Source organism: Meleagris gallopavo, chromosome 6 (assembly GCF_000146605.3).
Source record: "Meleagris gallopavo isolate NT-WF06-2002-E0010 breed Aviagen turkey brand Nicholas breeding stock chromosome 6, Turkey_5.1, whole genome shotgun sequence".
NCBI classification, from domain to species: Eukaryota; Metazoa; Chordata; class Aves; order Galliformes; family Phasianidae; genus Meleagris; species Meleagris gallopavo.
In genome coordinates this window covers 22,138,215-22,152,299 of record NC_015016.2, presented here as the reverse complement: position 1 = coordinate 22,152,299, position 14,085 = coordinate 22,138,215, and the positions used below count along the sequence as shown (strand labels likewise).

At 37.2% G+C, this 14,085-nt stretch overlaps 1 long non-coding RNA gene across 6 annotated transcripts; it reads left to right on the top strand.

Moving 5' to 3' along the window:
• On the top strand, positions 1 to 9,098 carry LOC104911424. Of its 6 annotated transcripts, none has more exons than XR_004160115.1 (4): positions 125 to 2,473; positions 6,641 to 6,725; positions 7,801 to 8,436; positions 8,956 to 9,098. It is a non-coding gene; the product is annotated as an uncharacterized LOC104911424 (long non-coding RNA). The 6 variants fall into 6 exon arrangements; XR_004160113.1 differs by having other exon boundaries at positions 7,801 to 8,446; XR_004160114.1 differs by having other exon boundaries at positions 134 to 1,899; positions 2,299 to 2,473; positions 7,801 to 9,098.
• Positions 9,099 to 14,085: the final 4,987 nt, after the last annotated feature.

The window sequence follows — 14,085 nt, the reverse complement described above, 5'->3', positions numbered from 1 at the left end:
TCAGAAAAACATTTTGTTTAAATCTGATTATGAAATAAATATCTGTGATAGATTTTCTGCAGAGGTACGTATGGATACTTATTTCCAATTGTTAAAAAAAAAACTTTTAAAATAATATTTGTACGAGTGTTATTTGAAATTAAGATGCTTTGGAATGTACCTGATGAGAAACATTTGATGTACTTTATTGCCCTTAGCTCTGGCTCCTAGATGAATGTTGCGGTTTAGGAATGGCATTCTAATGTCATTATATTTGCTGTTGAGGACTTCTGAAGGTATGTGGTGAGACAGCAAAATTGTCAAAATGCTGTATGAGCCTGCAGCCATGTCCTTTCCCAAACCTTCCATCTCAGGAATCTCCCAGGAAATCTTTGTGCTTTCCATATAAGTTAAAATCCTTACAATGTGGAAGGTATTTTTTTGTACTATACTGCGCATTTATGCCATTGATTTTTTTTTTGTCTATTCTGTAACTCCAACAAATGGTAGCATAGTTTGAAGTATTAAACACAAACAAAAATACTGACACTGCAGTGTGCAGTGTAGGATTCACCTTCAAAACAACAGGAGATACAAGCATATAGAGAAGCAGTAGAGTTAAAGCACGGTTTTAAGAGCATAGTGAGACAATGATTAATGGGATGTCAGATTGTGGTCATAACTCTCCATTGTGGTGTTCAGCTGCTGGATGTCATTGTAACAACAACTACTTACTGATTCCTTTTTTTTTAAGGGAAGGTAGAGTTAATTTTGGCAGTACTCATAAGGCTTGTATTGGTTATTGTGATGTCTTTGAGAAGTAAACAGGTGTTAGGAATTCTTCAAACACTAAGTGAAGTGAATTGAGGTACTTGAACAGTTTATCAGGCAGTTGTTATGAATTTGATGAAATTTAAATACATAAGGAATGGAATCTGCCAAAACATTTGAAATAATTTAATAATTGGTCTAATTAGCTAACAACTTTAATACAATGATTCATTTAAATAAAGCAGTAAATGTTTCAAAGTTTTCTGCCTTTAGATTTAGGGCAATTTTTTTTTGCGTGGGAATACTACATTGATACATTTATTATGAGTGACTGGTAAGGGAATTGTTGCTTTTATCCAAAGACTGACAGCACAGTTAGACATATGACATATTTCAATACAGAAATAATTGTGCTAATTAGAGCTTGTTTAGTTGAATATTTTGCCAGAGATGGGATTATTTCTCAAAATAGAAGTGTTAGTATTGATATTTTATACCAATTATAAGATCTTAGAGCAAGAATATTTTTGAATCCAGACAGTTTAACTACTTATGAAGAAAAAGATTTTTCTGCACAAAACTTCATACTAGAATTTTATCTTAAGATTTGAACAGGTTTAAAAAAATATCATATCTGTCAAAAGTAAAATGTTCCTGTTGTCCAGGAGTACTGGTTATATTACATGACTAACTGCAGACTACAAACGGCTGTGGATAGCTGAATTGTAAGAAATAATCTATGGACTCATCAAATGATCCAAGACCTGAGATTCTTGATCAGACCTTTTGTTACTGCCTGGGACACTTATCAGCTCTGGAAGTAGAAGGGGGACAAGAACAAGGATTCAAGGGTGAAATGGAGCAGGAAACGAAGCGGGATTGCAAGAGATAGGAAGTTCAGATGGGGCAGGAGTAGGAAGTCATAGCATGCCAAAGGCTCAAGGGAAATATTGCAAGCTTCCATCCAGCAAACATGGAGTCAGAAAATAATTTTGCAGGTGGCCTGAAAGCTGGGATCAGTGGTTTCGAAGTGGGTCAAAGTGGCTTCAGCAGACTGGAGAAATAAGCTGGTAGAAATCCTGTGAAGTTCAGCAAAAGGAAGACTGTAGACCAAACAGCTGGAAAGGATCTTGGGAGAAAAAGATTCAGGTACGGACCAAATGAACACTGAGCCACCAAACACCCTGGCAACAGAGGCCTGCGGGCTCCTAGGCTGCAGTAAGTGGAGCTTTGTGAGCAGGTTGAAGGAGGTGATCCTTCTGCTTTCCTTGGCACTCATCATCTATGATGTGTACTGTTCTCAGCTCCCCCTGTTCTGCAAAGGGTGACAACAATGCTTAAAGACTTGAAGTGTCTGACACAAGGAGATGGACTACTTAGCTTGGGGAAGAGAAGGTGTAGGAGTATCTTATCTGTATGTATGAATACCTGATGGGAGGGAGTAAAGAAAAAGAAGCCAGACTTTTCTAAGTGATGGGACAATGGACACAAATTGAAATACAGGAAATTCCAATTAAACACAAGAAAAATCATCCTAATTTGCTTCAGGTCACCCAAAAGTGATTGAGAAAATGTGAAAAGACTGAAATCAAACCCCACAGTGATTTGTCATCTTAATGACCGTGGATGCTTTCAGAAATTGGACTTGAGAGTGCCTTGCTTAAATATGGAGGTTGGCTGTTTCACAAGAGTTTGGTGAGAGCTCTAAGTCCATATCATCACAGTAAGTGCACTCAGAAATCTACTTTTGTCTTTTTTGTTGTTGTTTGGTTGGTTATTGGCCTTTGAAGTCAAGAGGAGAAATGTTTTTCTGCTGTTCTTTTATTTTTTTAGCATGCTTGTTTTAATAGGGCTGTTCAATTAAGGTGGCTTACAAATAATGGCCCTCTGAGAATTCTGTCTCTGTCAATTCTACTTGAGTTATTACTGAAATTGTAGGCAGAGAGAGTGCAGTGAAAACAAAGACAGACATTGACATGGACTAAACCGTTGCAGGTTACAAAATGAGTTTGGAAATACATCCACAAAGAGATGACAGTCAAGTTAGAAGACTTTTAAACTACTTAGATAGCTGCAAGATTGCTTTCATCTCTTCTGTTATCTCTTTTCAGACATACTGTCTGAAGATGAAGCATTGTAGAAAAACTTGTTCTGAGTATTCTTAAGAGAGCAGCAGAGCTAAGGAAATGAGCTTTTCTTAAAGTGATTTACTATTACAGTTGCCTGATTGTCCGTATGTATCTGTGAATTTGTAAGCTTTGGCATAAACTATGATGTCAGCTGCTGCTGCTTAGGAGGAAACAACATTGCTCAACTTCATTAGTCAGTAGTTCATGGAATTAGGGACTTCAAAGACTCCTAAATGTTGTTAGGTGATTTACAAAGGGCTGAGTGTTATTAGTGTCACTTAAGAAATCATGTTTACAAGCGCTTTCTTCTTGTTGCCTAAGACAACTGTCTGGAACTTGGTGGATTTCATTCTGGAGTACATATATCTATTATGCTGTGCTACTTCACATACCTAAGAAACCTAAATATACTCATACACTTAGGGTTGCCTTAATATCTTTGATGGATTTGCTGAAAAACAAATGCCTATGGAAGTGTCTAATGTTATTTAATAAACTAGTATGTAGAACCATAAACCTCTTATCTTCAAGAAGATGTTCCTGTTGGTTGATTTATGACTAAATTTTTCCCATTTCTACCAATTTGCACCTGTTGTATAACTAGAGCTTTCAAGAAAACATAAATCCTGACAACCTGTTCTTATATACGTTCGCAAAACAATTTAGAAGAGAAATCTATAACAAAGAGCTTTCAAAAGCTGTAGTTTAATATTCTTTGTGTTTTATGACCTGGAGTGTTACTTAATTTTTAGAGTCAGAAATACTACTTTATGGATACAGAAATTGGAAATCTTGATTTTCTTCATTTGTTTTGCCTATCTGGCTTAAAAAATAACTCGATGTATGTAATTCTGTGTTTTCCAAAAGTCACTCTTTTTATACTCAGGTATAAAAAGAATTGAAGGGATTTGCTTACCTTTCTGTAAAGGTGTTTGCAAAATCATAAAAATGAAGGGTAGAATTTTGTTTAGATTTTAGTTCTATCTCATACTGGTGTATGAGTGTTTCGGTACTACAGAAAACAGTACAAATGCTGCCTTAGTATTGTTTTGTACAGTCAATTTTTATAAAGCATAAATGGCAATTCTTAATTCTAGGGAAGATGACAGGCCTGTCTTTTTTATAATGGCTTTCAAGGGAAGAGAGGTGCAACACATTTCACAGATCAGTAGAGCAAAGTCAAATGGTGATGAAATAAATTCTCTTGGTAGTACATTAATTTCAAATACAAGTTTACACAGAACACTGGGATGTTGTGAGGATTTTCATAACAATCAAATGCTCTAGCGGTATTAAATATACATACAATTATAATGAAGAAAAAGCACTGAAATTTGAGAAAAAGAAATAACTTACCCTGACATGAGTCTTCCTCCTGCTTTAGTATGTAGTTATAGTATAGAATTAGCAATATTAAATGAAATTCTGGTGCTATTTGGTGTAGAGTAGTGCATGCAACTTAGAATACATAGCACTGCATTGAAGCAGAGACCTTCTGGTCTTACTTTCAGTCTTTACTTGCAGCACTTTATAGTATGATCAACAGGAGCTAGCGAGAGCTTTTTATGTTAGAAAGGTTTTTCAAGATCTGATAGTACGGGCAAATGGCAAAACTCTCATGAGAAGTACCATCTCCACCAAGAGTCATGCTGACCACCTCTGTTTTCATTCTCAAAACGTGAACTCTTTTTGTGGCCATTGCTGCCTTTGATTAGTTGAAACTTTGCTTATGGATGTGTCTGCATATGCAACTACATCGCGTACTTTCCTTCTTCCCCTCGGTCTGTATTTTCATTCAGTGACAAAACAACTGTTTCCTGTGTATTTTCCCTTCTTATCCCATCTGTTGCCATTTTTGCACGTGGCCAGCTGTTTCCCTGTGAGAACCTCCCCTCTTCCAAAGAGCATATTTTGGAAATCATAAATTATTTCTGGATAACAATTTTTCCCTCTTTGTTGTTCTCCCCTATCCAACTTATGTGGTGTGAAGACCAGAACTTTATTGAAAGATGGATTTATTGTAAAGAAGAATAGCAACTGAATAAACTATTTTCATTGTCCTAATTCACCGGCTTTGTTTTATCTAGGAGAAAATGAAACTTGGGTGTAGACTGCTTCATTTAGGAAAAAGAAAAATAAATGAGATGCATTGAGTCCAACTCTAATAAGATAAAGGAAAAAGCTCTGGATGGGGAAAAAAACAAATTCCCAGAGTTGTGTCTATCTGGTTTTGGTTCTCTGGCAAGTTGCTTTTTCTCCAACCCCCGGGCCATTACAGCATTGTTTGCAATGCCAGTTATGTGCCCTGCGTGTATAGGAGCCAGGCTTTCATTATAAAATGATGTAGGAAGTCAGTGGCCCCTGCTTCACAGGGATAGACTGCGATGGAACATGTTCCTTTTCTTATGAATGACTTAAGATTAAGTCACACAGCATCTGAGGGGTTGTGTCACTGTTTAACCAACCCATTTTAAACTGAAATAGCACATTTTCTTTAGGAGTAAAAGCCTGTTTTCATCACTGAGGTTAAGAGAAGGGATTTATCTTCTGACTTCAATGGTTTTGTATCTGTCTTTTTTTTTTTTTACAAGTCCTTACACCAAAATTTCAAAAGTAAGGTCCATGTCAGACATGGTGCTTGCTTTCCTCTGAGGTTGGACATTAGAGAAGAACATAGCTGTGGTTACTGAGGGAAAATGCGCAGTGCCTGATGACACTCCACCGTGGCACTGAGATAGAAGACTGGATTTTTTTGGCTCTCTATTTAGTCACTGAGGGTGCCTTCAGAGTAATACTAAGTGCCTAAGTTAGATTTCTTCTCAGAGTGGCTCTTTAGAAAAGCTCTTTTTCCTCACTAGGCTGTATAAAGAGCTTAGGGAAGCTATCATTTTGCTACCAGTATCTAAATTGGGTAGAACAATTATGCTTTAGGGGCTCAAATAAGGTGACAGTATCTGTAACTCATCTCTATGCACTTTGTTTGCTGTTTGTGTTAAGCTGTACTTTCTTACATGTACTGTGCACTAAGAGCAGGCACTTTAAAATTTCACATAACTCTGCTGATATTTGCTAACCTGTTGAGTTACTGTCACAATGCAATTTGACAACTAAGATGAAGTATTAATAAAACTACCACTCCTAGCAACAAATGGGAATAGGAACGTTGTATCATTTATGGTTTCTATAGCAGGAGCAAGTTTGTTTTAATTACTGAAATGGATGTAATCATGTCCAACAAGAATACAAACAAAGTCAAAACATTTTATCATTATAAATGAACAGTGACATGGAACACTTATCTGAAAGACTATCCTTAACACTTAAACAATGAGGTCTCTGTAATTAAAGACTTCAGAATGAAGCCATTAACCTTACCATGAAGGAGGCAGCAAGGTGAAATAAGCACTAAAAGAAACTTGATGTTTTAATTGAGATTATTTAATTTTATATTTTATTATGACTGCTTCCGCAATGCCTCTTTACTTCATGTATCCACAGCAAAGAGAAGTCCATGAAGTTATAATGTGGGTTGAAAAGAAAGGTGCCAGTTTATAAGTCAGCATGTACTGCCCATCAGGACTTCTGGCAAACCCTGGAGTAAAGTCAGTGCTGAAGCTGGAGAAAGATTTCAGAGTGATATCTGTCATAGTGCCCTCTCACAGCATACAGCAGTATGAGCACAGAACCAAACGAACCAAACAGAAGTACTTCCAAACTACTTCAGAATATCGTTTGTTGTTTTTTGTTTTTTTCCCTAACAGAACACCTGTCCCCTAAGCCAGTTCACTGTGTACAACAGGCAATATGCTGAGGGAGAATTGCCAGAGGAACCACTAGATGTGAGAGGTAAGGTGGCAGGAGGAAAACATCCTGGAGTGGCACTGCAGAGATGGTACTTGCAGTCTGTGTAACGTTTTGTTTAATAACTGAACTGTTAAGCCCTTAATGAATGAGCTGATGTATTCTAGATGCTGATCAAATTTGTGAGGCTGTGTGATACATACTTCTAAAAAATCTTTTATGGTAATAAAACTAAAATACTGTTCAGTCTCTCTTGCGCTTTTTTTATTAGAATGTAAAATAACTTCACTAGGAAACAGATTTCCTGTTATGTCTATTGGGGATATGGAATGATTTGAGTGGTGACTGTGAGAAAACATTGTTAATAGTAGTTAGGGATTAGTAATGATCCTCTGTCCCTGTGCAGCATATGTTAGATCAGCCCGAATATGATTTTTCACTGGTACCAATCAGAGCTGGTTCTCTTAAGAACCACTCTTTAGGTAGAAAGAACTGGGTGGATGGCGGCAACTTTTCCTCCTCTTGACCTTTCTGTTTGCTAAGACTGTAGGGAGGAGAGAGAGCTGACTGCCAGCTTTGTGCTGCTTTGAGTCTCTTCAGTGCTGAAAATAAGTTATTCAAGGAGTCAGCAGATGCTGTAACAATATTCATTTTCTTTGGAAGAATAAATACTTTGGTCTTGAATAATTACCATATATCCAGTTGTGTTTTAAGTGTTTTTTCTGTATAAACTTTGCATTAATAGAAAAGTAGTTATCTTTTCTTTTTTATATAATATTACATGCTTATTTCAGTAATACCAACCAGTCTTCATCATGAAACAGAACTTTGTGCATTAACAGAACAAACATGAATTTTAATAATAGTGAAAGAGCAGCAACTATCAAAAGAAAACAGATATCTAGTGGGAGGCATTGATCTACAGAGAGAAAAGAAGTAAACTCTGTCTCTGAAGCCCACACATTCAGAGATGGCTTTATAAATCTGTATTCAATCACAGTAGCCTGGGAGGCTTGTGAATCAACACCAGTGAACATTTCTATACTGAATTTAGGACAAAATAGATCTGTTTTTTTTCCTCATCCGACCTTTTTCTAATTTGTTTTTCTTTTTTTTTTAGCTTGTGGAAATGCTGATACTGAAAAACTGTATTTATATCTTCTTGTACTTGCTCTGGATGTACTTTTGGTTTGTTTCTTTTTGCTCTTTATGTATTTACAATAACAAAAAAAAGCAATAGAAAAAAAAAACTGGCCAAAAGGTGGCAGTGAAGACACATAAAATATGCCGTCCTACATTTATGTAGTAAACTGTTTAAAAGAAAAATTGTGTTCTCTTAAGTTTTAAGAGCATTATTGTTAAAAAAAGTTACCTATTGGGCTGAATGGTAATGTAAAAACTCCAGCAGGAGTTTGACTTACTGAAGTAACTTATTACTGGATAAAAACCTGCTATTGACTAGTGTGTGAGCTTTGTGTAAGACAGAAAAAGAATAGCTTTGCCTTGATCTAGTCTCCTGCTGCTCAGAGAATAGATCACAGGGTTAGGATGGCTCTTCCTATCTAGGTGGAAACACCTGAGGCACTGCTCATCCATCATTCAGTTCATATTCTACATCTAAACGGCCATTCTCTTGTTCTCCTTATTCCAGCTCTGTTTGAGAGTCACTTATGAAACAAAGGGGTGAGAACACTTGAACTCTTCAAACTACTGTGAAATCTGTCTGCTGAGCTCTGTTCACTATGGTCTGATGCTGGTATGCCAAGGTGTGTGGATACATGATCTATGGCCCTCCTTCAGTTGTGTCTGCCAAATGTTTATCCAATTAAGTAACATATAACATTGCGCTCTTCTTCCATAGCGATGAATTTTGTCCTTAAAATGTACTTTCCTTTAGTATCCTTATTAATGATGACTGTAGTTAAACACTGTGGTTGTGCCCTATAGGAAACATTATTTAAATAGGTAGCTTCTCCCTTATGTAGTTACACCCTAGAGCTTAGTTTCATTTTTCTATTCCAAAATAGTTCCCCATTTGCACAGAAGCATAAAATTTGAAGTGCATGCGCACAACCATAAATGTTTTTAAATATCACTGCTGGAGCATTCAGATCGTGTTTCTGGCTCTAGCTCTTTGATAATGTCAAATTCCTGTAAAAGTTTTTGATTCTCTGCATATTTTTCAGAATACTTGCTCCTGAATATTTTCCAGAAAGTGGGAACAACGTATACCATGAAAGTTAGTTTAATTTATCTCAATGTCTACTTTTCACAGCTTATGATCCGCGGATAACTGTTTATCTATAAAACATCAAAAACCCATCTTAGAGGAATTTAGTAAAGAACGAGCAACAGCATCCTTGGGAATGAACAAGGAAGTAAGCACACAAATCAGTGGACAATAAAGGTTTTTTTTTTAAAAAAGTAAATCTAGATTTAGCCTGATTTTTTTTTTTTTAATTTGGTTGGAAATAGCAGGGTACTGTGAGAACCTGTGCAAGACGGGCTTAAGATTGTTTTAAGTTTGTAGATTTTATGTATAAGAATATCATAGAATCATGGAATTAAATAATTGCTCAGGTTGGAAGAGATATTAAAGATCATCAAGTCCAATTGCAAGCTACACCATACCACTCTAACAACCCTCCACTAAATCGTGTCCCTGAGCACCACATCTGAGATGGTTGGATATAATTGTTAGCTGCTCTCCTACCTAGTGTATGAACCAACCAGCTTAAAATATGGACACTCTACCCATTGAGATATTATTCCAATGTGTGATAGATTTCTTTGTAAGAAAAATTCTATGCTGTGCAGCCAAGAAGGCTGTATCCCAAGGAGCATTGAAAAGAGCATGGCCAGCAGGTTGAGAGGGGTTATCCTCCATTTCTTCTCTGCACAGATAAGGCTGCATCTGTAGTACTGTGTCTTCTTCTGGGCTCACCAGCTGAAGAAGGACAGGGAAATTACAGAGAGTCTGGTGGATGGTGGATGATTATGGGCCTGAAGCATTTTCCATATGAAGAAAGACTTGAGAGACCTGGGACTCTGAGAGACCTGACCAGTACTTATTAGTAGTTACTTCTAAAGCAGCACTGTTTTAAAAATATTCTTACAACTGTGATGTGATTATTTGTAAATGGTAAAAACAACTGCTGTCTTTCTCAACTCCTAAAGAATAGTGAGATACAAGATTGTGTTTCTTTTTTTTTTTCCAAAAATTATTAGAAATTCTTCAATTAGAAAAATGAAGAAGCATTTGTGTGCATTGCTATTATACAATGTAAACCTGAAGGCATTCCTATATAGAAGATTCAGGTTTTCAGATGAGGTCAATAATCTTGTGTTCTTGTATGGAGCCAGGAGTTAGACTCGGTGATCCTTGCGGGACCCTTCCAAATCAGGATATCCAATTCCATGATCTGAAATTCTTCTGTTAGTATTTGTAGTGCGTAAAGTACAGTCAGTTAGAAACTAATACATGTGGATGAAATTGATAAATATTTCACACTTGAATGGAGAGGGAACTACTTTCTGGTAGTGAAAAGAAGTTAAACCAGAGAAGTTTGTAAAAATTGTTTGGGGTAAAGGAAAACAATTGGTGGTATTTTTAGAACTTTAAGGACAATCTATATGTATTAAATTGTCAGAAAGACACTGCTACTCAAATTTTAGTTAATTTCTTCTCAGTTGTTCGTAATCCTACTCAAGGAACATAGTCCATTTATTTCCATTTATATTAGTATAAATAATTCAAAGTTAGTAACTTAAAACATAGTTCTTTAAATCCCATGTGAGTTTCCTGATTTTCAAAATATTTAGAAGCTCCGTTAGCATAGAGTAATACCACACTTGGCACTAGGTATTTTGTTAGCATTTCAGATACAGCTTTCCTCGGAATATATCATAACTTGCATAACAAAAGTTTCCTTGCTGCCACACAGACATTATTAGCATCAGTAATGTCGAGAATCAGCACTGGCTGCCTTCTTACTTTGCTGATAAAGTCCATTTGGCCAGCATGCTTGTTTTTTCTCCTCTGTGCAAACTGCAGTTCTGAGGGCTGAGTAGTTTCATGCCTGCATCCAACCCTGATAAGGAGTTTGGCTCTGCTGTAAACTGGGACTGGGAACTTGAAAGCACAGAGAATTTGCAAACGAAATGTAGCTTTTATGGAATAGCTGGAGCCCAATCAGGGAATGGTAATGCTATCAGTGTCTGTTAAGTTTCAAAGTGAGACACAGAGAATCTCTGGATAATGGTTGATTTGAATAAATCTTTGGATAATGCATTTTATCTCTCTCTAACTCCTGTTATACAAAGGGCTGATGACTTAGACTGTCTTGTGTATCAAATATCTCTTTTTTCAGGTCATCCTCCTTAGTTCATTCTCTTTATTTCCCTCTCAAAGCTACACAGGGAATGTTTTCTGCTTTCTTTTGCATTTAGAAAAATATTTACTGAGGTTTATTCTATTCTTAAATTAGATATTAATTTAAATCTGCTGTCAGCATTAGTTTTGTTTGTTATATAATAAAACATACTCATCTAGTAAACCAAAGCAGGCCTGCCCTGCAGCCCTGTCTAATAACAGCAAGAGATGCACATTTAACTCACAGTATGTTCACATTAGTTTCACAGTAACTCTTGTACATTGTCAGAGGACAAAAATACGATTAGCAGCCAATAATGTTGTAACCAAGAAGAGAACTACAGAGAGTAGAGGGGAGGGGGTATAAAGAACAGTTTAGAGCTGCCAATTACAAACATTTAATGCTAAGAAGGTACTTTATAGAAGGCTTATCTTAGCTGGATTCTTCTTTGGAAAAAAGAGCTTCTATGTTCATTCTTTTTCAAGACATCCAAATTTTAATAATGTTTAATGTTGCTTTAAACAGCAACTAATCACTTTAATCCAATTTCTTCTTCTCCCCTTCTTAGACATTTGGTATAAGGCTTCAATCCAAGAGTCTAAAGCATGCTTCACCTTTCCTCCTGTTGAAAACTTTCTGCTCCTTATGCTGTGGGGAGTGGTAGTAAGGAAAAAAGCAAAAAGAATGTTCAACTCATAAGAGGGGAGTAATGTGTTCTTTTCAAATGCATATTGCTCAAAATACCAACCACGCTCTTGTTAGTTGTTAAAGCTAACATAAATTGAGTTCTTTTTAATTTTCAGGTGGTGTCACTGATTTGTGTATCTGAAATCTACAGACTGTTGACATCTGCTGTTTTGAGACTGAATCACTTACACGGAATACTACTAATTGTTCATTGCACTGAGGAGCCTTTTGTGCAATTAGGCCACATTTTGTGATGATGAAATCAATTTTAGATTAAAGAACTGCAGTAGGGAAAGGTGTAGTTAAAGGATTCTACCTAAGAGGAAATAGGAAAACTATACAAGTACGAAAGTGCTTTATCATGTAGTAGTTCTGAAGTGCTTTTATTTGTTCAGTGAACTTTGATACCTGGACAATAGCTTTTTGCAAAACCTGATAATTTGGTGTCAGAAGATTAGTTACGCTATTTTGAAATGAGCATGATGATTGATGCTGTGCTGATGACAAGACAGTATCTGGAGATTTATAAGGTATTCTCAAATAGGCAAACCAACTCAGACAAGAAAGAAAAGCCACTGAGATGCTTCACTTCGTACCAATTACAACGAAGTGAATTTGTGTTCTTCTACACCTCTTCTGCTGAAGTCACCTTCCTCTCAGACTGTATCACTCTACTGTCTCCTACAGTATTCTTCTGGAGAAGCTAGCAGCCTGTGGCTTGGACAGGTACACTCCTTTCTGGGTAAAGATCTGCCTGGATGACCAAGCCCAGAGAGTGGTGTTGAATGGAGTTAAATCCAGCTAGCGACTTGTCATGAGTGGTGTTCCCCAGGGGTCAGTATTGGGGCTTGTTCTGTTCAATATCTTTATCAGTGACCTGAATGAGGGGATTGAATGTACCCTCAGTAAATTTGCAGATGATACCAGGCTGGGAGTAAGTACAGACCTGCCAAGGAAGGCCCTGCAGAAATAACTGGACAGGCTGAATCAATGGGCTGAGTCCAATGGAAAGAAGTTCAGCACAGTCAAGTGCCAGGCCCTGCACTTTGTCCGCAATAATCCTAGGAAATGCTACAGGCTTGGGGTAGAGTGGCTGGAAGACTATGTGGAAGCAATGGACATGGAGGTGCTGCTTATCATTCGGCTGAGTGTGGGCCAGCAGTGTGCCAATGGCATCCTAGTTTATATCAGAAACAGTGCTGCCAACAGGAGAGGGGAGTGATCACCCCCTCTACCCAGTTCTGGTGAGGCTGCATCTCGAGTACTCAGTTCAATTTTGGTCCCCTCCCAACAGGAAAGATATTGAGGCCCTGGAATGTGTCCACAGAAGGGCAATGAAGCTGGTGAGGGGTCTGGAGCACAAGTCTTATGGGGCGCGGCTGAGGGAAGTGGGATTGTTTAGTCTGGTGAAGAGGAGGCTCAGGGGAGACCTTACTGCTCTCTACAACTACCTAAAAGGAGGCTGTGACGAGGTGGGTGCTGACACCTTCTCACACATAACTATTGATGGGACTAGAGGAAATAGCCTTAAATTACACCAGGGAGATTCAGGTTGGATGTCAGGGAAAATGTTTTTCTCTGAAAGAGTGGCCAGATACTGGAACAGGCTGCCCATGGAAATGGTTGAGTCACCATCCCTGGAGATATTCAAGAAATGTTTAGATATTGTACTGAGGAATGTGGTTTGGTGTGGAAATATCTGTGGTAGGTGGATGGTTGGACTGGATGATCTTAGAGATCTTTTCCAACACTGGTGATTCTATAATTCTGTGACTCTATAATTCCAAGTTTGTGAGATGCTTCTGCTTTAGTGACAGATAAAGGTGTGAGACTGGAGGAGGTTTTTAGTTTGCTGGCCCATTTGTCAAACCTCCATGATCTTGTTTTCAATTCTATTGTTACTTAATCTGGCTTTGTTTGAGTAAGTTAACTGATGAATTCACAATGACGCAACGAGACTCATTTAGGCTGAACTGCTTGAATCCTCCCCTCTAGTCATGGACAGATGGACTGGTGACGCACAGACATATCAGTGTCGAATACGCAGAGGATGATCACCTCACAAGGTCATAGATACTGACTTGTCCAAGAATAGAATATTACCTCACTCACATACAATCTACTTGATTTTCTTTTCAGAATGTAAAGGCATTATTTTCATTTGACTTATGAATGGTATTTTCAATCAATTCTGAAAATTAAAAAAATAATTAAAAATACTGTAAATATACCTTTTTATCTCAAATATTTTCTTCTTTAATGGGTTGACCAGGGACATTTTATTAGAAGTGATTAGAATAGTGATTGCAATGAAGAATTTACATCGTATTGTCTTTATATTTAAT